This window comes from Callorhinchus milii, unplaced genomic scaffold, assembly GCF_018977255.1.
Source record: "Callorhinchus milii isolate IMCB2004 unplaced genomic scaffold, IMCB_Cmil_1.0 Scaffold11, whole genome shotgun sequence".
NCBI lineage: Eukaryota > Metazoa > Chordata > Chondrichthyes > Chimaeriformes > Callorhinchidae > Callorhinchus > Callorhinchus milii.
The window spans coordinates 5,508,772-5,515,255 of NW_024704752.1; positions in this window are offsets into that span (position 1 = coordinate 5,508,772).

Here is a 6,484-nt window from a genome sequence, read left to right on the forward strand (position 1 = left end):
TACAGTAAATCCTGTGAAGTGGATGAAAAATGATCCTTCCCTGTGGGTTATAGAGCACTTGCCTCGGAAAGCGACCTGGGTTCGATTTCGGGCAGGGCGAAAAGTTAGCTAAGTTTTCTTACTCCTGGCAGTGAGTAGGAACACGATTATTAGTCAATTGACAAATCACTTTTCCGGGGGTAATAAATCCTTTAAAAAAATTTACATAATAATAATAATTTGGTCACTCAATCCACAACTGTTTGTGGGACACTGCTATGCAAAATTACACAGTCAATTCACTTTACAGTATATTCTCTGAAGCGCTTTGAGATGTCTCGAAGACGTGATAGGGTGCTATATTAAATGCAAGGATTATTTATATCCTGTGAAGTGCTTTGAGGATTATTATTATTATTATAAGATGCAGATCACTCACTTACAATAAGTCAAAGTTTCTAACCGTTTTTAATTTAAAGAGCGTTACAGTACAATGCCACGTACAATTGTACAGCACCTTTCAGGTTGGAATGACATCTCAAAGGTGGAAGGGGGTTAAAAGTTGATGAAGCCCAGTCAAAATGGGTGGGATAAAATCAATGCAAGCTTACCATTTCGCTCAGACTAGTGAAGGGAGACTGCGAGGCTGGCTTTCCTACCTGCTACCTGACAGGTTGTGAGGTAATTTCACAACCTGCATTTTCTTTTTATTGTGACGCACACCCACTGGATTATCACTTACCAGATCCGCAGGATAGCAGGATAGGATAGCTCTGAGTGCCTCGTGTTACTGTGCAAGTGCTTCTGGGCATAGGCATAGACAATGGAATATGATTGTTTCATTTAACGATACCTCACGCATCTTCTTTTCTCTCTTTGTGCAATTGTTTCTGGAATGTAGTGCCTGAACCTCCCCCTGGAAAAATATAAGGTGAACCTTCTATAAGGAACAAGGAAGGGGATTCTCGGAGTGTAAATTCCTCCTTTCTGGCACTCCCCACCCCTTGGCGTTGATGGGCAGGAGCTGTGCAGAAGCTTGGCAACTCAAGGACTTCATTTGGAAAGCCCCGGTATGGCTTTGGGCCTCACTACCTCTGCACTGGTCTGCTTCATATTCCCCACTGCCTAATGACTATCAACAACAACAACAACAACAAGATTCCATTTATAGAGCGCCTTTCACGTCGGGAGGACGTGAAACTGGTGTCTAAAGCCCTAAAGGTCCTAGGTGGACAAGCAGCGGCAATCTAGCCAGCAGTTCAGGAATAGAAAAAGAGGCAGTAGATCTTAGAGTTTCTCATTTATGCCTTGAACTTCCCCTATTAATGCCTTTGTCCATGCTTTTACTGGCTCATTGTTTTTGTAAACTTCCTCAAGTATCATGTGGTTTATTCATCTCCATTGGCTTCTTTCCCCACCGCAGGAGCTGCTCTGAATGGAAAGGGCACACTGAATGTGGATTGGTCCTTTTTGTTTCTCCTGGAAATACTGTGTGGTTTACATAATGTTTATACTGATTGTTGCCAGTTCCTGGCAGCTAACTGTTAATGGTCACGAGGTAGCGATTCAGCGCACAATGGGCCATCCTTCTTCTCCGTTGCCATTGTCAATACCAACAATGCTTACCTCTACAGCACCTTTCACGCAGAGTAAACATCCTGAGTCACTTTACAGAGACCATTCAGAGTAGAGCCCCATAGGATAGTGGTTAGCGCATTCGCCTCACAAGTGAGAGGACCTGGGTTTGATTCCTGGGTGGAACAAACCATTAGGTAAGTTTCCTTACTCCACACGCCTATGTTTACCTAGCAATATGTAGGAACCTGGCCATCAGTCAATTGGTGGATCGCTTTCTGGGGGAAATAACCTCTCCAAAAAAAATAATTTGGTTACTCAATCCATGACTGTATGTGGGACACTACTGTGCACAATTGGCCGATGTGTTTCATCCATAAACACAGAGTCAATCCACTTTACAATTCTGTAAAGTGTTTTGAGATTTCTCAACGATGTGATGAGGCGCTATATCAAATGGAAGGATTATTATTATTAGAGCTCTGTTCCAAAGAAGCTGCCTGTTTGATCTCATCCTTCCAGAAACCCACCCTCCCATCCTCCCCACACAGCAGCAAGTAATGAGCCAGGTCCTGGCTATAACCACTCCTTCTGGTAGCCTGTCCAATCATCGATACCCCTCTGTGTAAAGGAATACTTCCTGATGTCTGTCCTGAAATTGCTCCTCATACTCTTGAACCTGTGTACTCTTGTATTGTCTCCTTGATGCGATCATACCCATCTGGCTCATTCCATTGCTTACTCAGTCTCAGCAAAAGATATTTGTTGCCTCTCCAAATATGACCTGGTCTGCTTCATGTCCCATGCCTTATCCATCCTACCACCGGTGGGCGAGCTATCAGCCATTCTGCTCCCGCTGTCTGGAATTCCATCCCGGAGTTCCTCCGCTTTGCTCCCTCCCTCACCTCGTTCAAAGTCTACCTCAAAACTTCTTTGACCACGTTTTAGGTCATCTTTCCCTTCCCACCCCCTCGGCTCCCACCCTCAGCTCGGATGCCCACTCAGAAGAGTCACATGCTCTGAGACGTCCTACACATGTGGATAGCACTGTATATCGTTTTTTTTTCTCACGCATTTAAGAAAAAAAGTCAAATCTTTAATCTTTGGCCAGGAGGCACATCCTACTCTTTCGCAGTAACATTACAGGCCTATTTAACATCCCCTCATATAGGCAGACATGGCCTTGGACCAATAGAAACATGGCCTTTAACATGTTCTACTACATTTTTCAGAGTGAAAGGAAATGCATTGCAATTTATTGCTTGTTGGCAACACGTCAATCAGTTGTGCTCATGGTGTGGCTGCCAACTCGCAGGTTTCTGGGGATAGAATTTCAAGCCCGTTTGTGTCCAGTTCATTACCACGGGAATTTGGGGCAATCAGTTACTGTCAAGGTGAACAATGAGGCTCTTCCTGCAATCAGATCACGAATGTAAAGTGCGCTTCGCTATTGGACTTAACAATAATAGTAACCCACAAAATACACAATCAATACATTTTACAATACATTCTGGGTGATTGGGCTGCAACATTTGCCTACAAATACACAGTCACTCCATTCCTGTGAAGCACTTTGAGGCATTCTTCTGACATGATAAGGCGTTATACCAAATTCAAGGATTATTTACATATTAACTTGTCAATGCCCCACCCAAGGCTTTGCCTTGACATTTCAATTTCCTGTTGTCAGTTTTATCCTTCAGGCAGAAGAATGGATCCTCAGGTGTCCATTCAAGCACATGTGTTGTCGTGAAGTTACACAAATGTAATTTGTTGTTGTTGGTGTTTTTGAAGTGAGTATTGTTTTGGTCCTCACACCTGAAGAAAACAGATAAAGAAAGTTCTGTATTTTCAGCAAACAGGACAATATTTGCCACGCTCCCTCCCTTGCCTCCTTCAAGGCACGTCTCAAGACCCCCCTTGTTGACTGCGCCTTCGGCCACACTCCTACCCTACCTGCCCTTCACATCCCTTGATCCCCACCCTCCTGATCTGGTCCAAATCTCTGACTGTCCAGTGCTTTGGGACATCCTCCTGACTTGAAAGACACTGCACAAATGTAATTTTGTATTGTACTGTAATGTAAATTTCTATCTTAATAAGGTTCTTGTGATTAATAATTAATAGAATAAAAAGGGGACAGGCAGTGAGGCGGTGATTTGCTTTATTTGCAATATGACTACATAATAATCCTTATTTAATATAGTGCCTTTATCACATCAAAATGTCTTGACTAATGCAGATAGGTTTAAATGGATTTAATAAGAAATTCAACTGGACTTGGGCAGATGTACAATTTAGGCGATTATATCATTTATGAAGATCAGACTTATGAGTTTTACTATATTATTATCTACTATCACTAATACTCTCTGTACTATTTATTTCTTAGCTAAATTAAATTGTAAATTATTTCACCCTCGTTGCATTTGAAATCTTGCTGCGGGCATAAGATAATGGTCCTCAGGACCAGCTGCTGGCCTGCACTATTCCCCTTTCTACGCTACCCACCCTTGCCCATCTCCCACCCGACCTCTCCCTCCTAACAGTGCCTTGACCCTGACCGCTGGCTTCACCATCCCTCCCACACTGGACATGTCTTACCCGACCACTAGTGGTACTCTGGGGCGCATATTGTTATTAAACAGTAAAGAAATACATGGCGCACTGCCCCCATCACCCCGTGTGCTCCCAACCAATTTGATTTTAGACTCCCTGGCCCTGCCTGCCCCACCATATGAGGTTGGGCCTTCAGCATTTCTACTCCCTCCGCCTCGCCCCCTCCCTTGCTTTCTTCAAGGCCCTTCTCAAAACTTTCCTCTTTGATCATGCTTTCGACAGGATAGATTGTGAGTTCAAAGTCCTGATGTGGGTTTTGAACTTACAACCATCTGCCTCTGGCACGAATAGATTACTGCAACTGTCTGTGAGTCCATCGGGTGGAGGTGAATGCAGTTAAAGATTGGTTTGAACAGTGTCTAAGTCTTCGCTCTGTTAGCTGTTAGGGTTTAAGCACATGTCTGTTGCTTTAGTTTTCTCCTTTAGTTCAGTAGTTAGAAAGCAAACAATCATTTGGACTTAATGCTACCTCAGGTGACCCATTAAAGCAAAGAGACATCTGCAAGTGCTTAATGAATGAAGGTAAGAGAATGAGTTTATTGATGCACATCTTTTCAAAGAAAACAGTTATGTAATGAACGTGGCTCAACAGGATGTGTCAAACATCTTTTCGATAATTAGGCACATTAAATGCACATTAATGAAGTAGCTTCGCTTCAGGTCTTCATTTATTGAATGCAAGGTTGGAAGGTGTAATTCTCCAAAGCAAATTAATATGGCATCCACATTGACTTTTCAATCTTAAATAAATGCTTATTTGCTTATATTTTTAATTCATTTTGGCTGGGAGTGGGGATTGAGTTTAGCAGTCTCTGCTGAAATCATTTTTTGGGGGTCAACGAGGTGCCTGGTGCATGTAGTGATATCCAAACCAAACTACTGAGAGTTTCACCTAAAAACTCTTGTCATTGAGAGAACTGTCTGGCAAGCTTTCCTGCTACTTATCCAGCTTGGACCACGTTAACAAGGAGCTGAGTGGAAAGAGTCTTTGCCACCCATGACTGGTCTGCCCTTCCAAATCCTGCCAGGCTGGCTGTGCTGTCATTAGCAGTCTCCTAGAATACTGCAGACCCGCCTGGCTCAGGAACCAAAGACTGCTGCAGAAGGTTGACTTGATTCTGACATTCCATTGCCAAATATGTCACCTTGGAGCTAACTCACCACCTCCCAAAAAATAAATGTATTGCTCTGAGCTGGGGATGACTTGATGGCCCTTACATATGGTTTAGCCGCTCATGTTGGGAGGATGTCTTAAAGCACTTGACAGGATTTACTGTGTCTTTCGCAGATGAATGCGGTATTGCAATTGTGCAATTGTCCCACAAACTGCCATGGAGTGAGTGACCATTTTTATCTGGGGGGGCTATTGGCCAATACACCAGGAGAGAGAAACTCCCTTCTCTTTTCCAATAGCGCCTTAACAGGATCCTTAACATCCAGACTGTTAGGATCCTGAACAGACAGATGGGACCTCAGTTTAATGCCTCATCTGAAGTACAGCATCTCTGACAATGCAGCACCCTCCTGCCCAAAACTGCACTGGAGTTTCAGAATAGAAGATGAGGTCAGAGTCCCTCCGGTAGCTTGAAGCTTCTGATGGAGTGCTGCTGACTGAACTAAGCTGAGACACGATTAAATGTGATGAGGTGAAGGAAAGTGACCATGTTGATTCCCAGTGTTAGGGCTGGAGCTGAGGGTGCACTGTGTCTCGTTGGGTGTGATTTGGAGCAGAGATGCCTTTCCATTTTTCAGCAAAATGTAAATAATTCAATACATCTTGCTCTGGGAGAACTAATTCTTCTAATTAATCAGACAATGCTAATTATTTTCACATGACTCAGCATCCTTCCAGAAATGCTCAAACACACCCTTTGCCCTTTGAGAGTTCTCATACATGCCATCAAATGTTTGTTAATGCTTGTTCATTCTTCGCTGACAACCCAAGGAATGAGTCATACTCTAGCACTCTGCTGAGTTACTGATCTCAGCCTGACACATTTCGTGGAGTCTTGTAGCGTATTGTTAAATAATAATAATCCTTGCATTTGATATAGCACCTTATCACGTTTTCAACACATCTCAAAGCGCTTCACAAAATATACTATCAAGTGAATTGAGCAGCAGCCAATTGCTCACAGCAGTGGCCCACAAACATAAATCCTTAAAGGTAGGAAGGCAAGTGGACAAAACTGTCAAAAAAGCTAATGGAATCTTAGGTTTGATAAATAGGGTGTAGAATATAACAGCATAGAGGCAATGCTAAACTTATATAAATCGTTAGTTAGCCTGAATATTATGTGCAGTGTTGGTC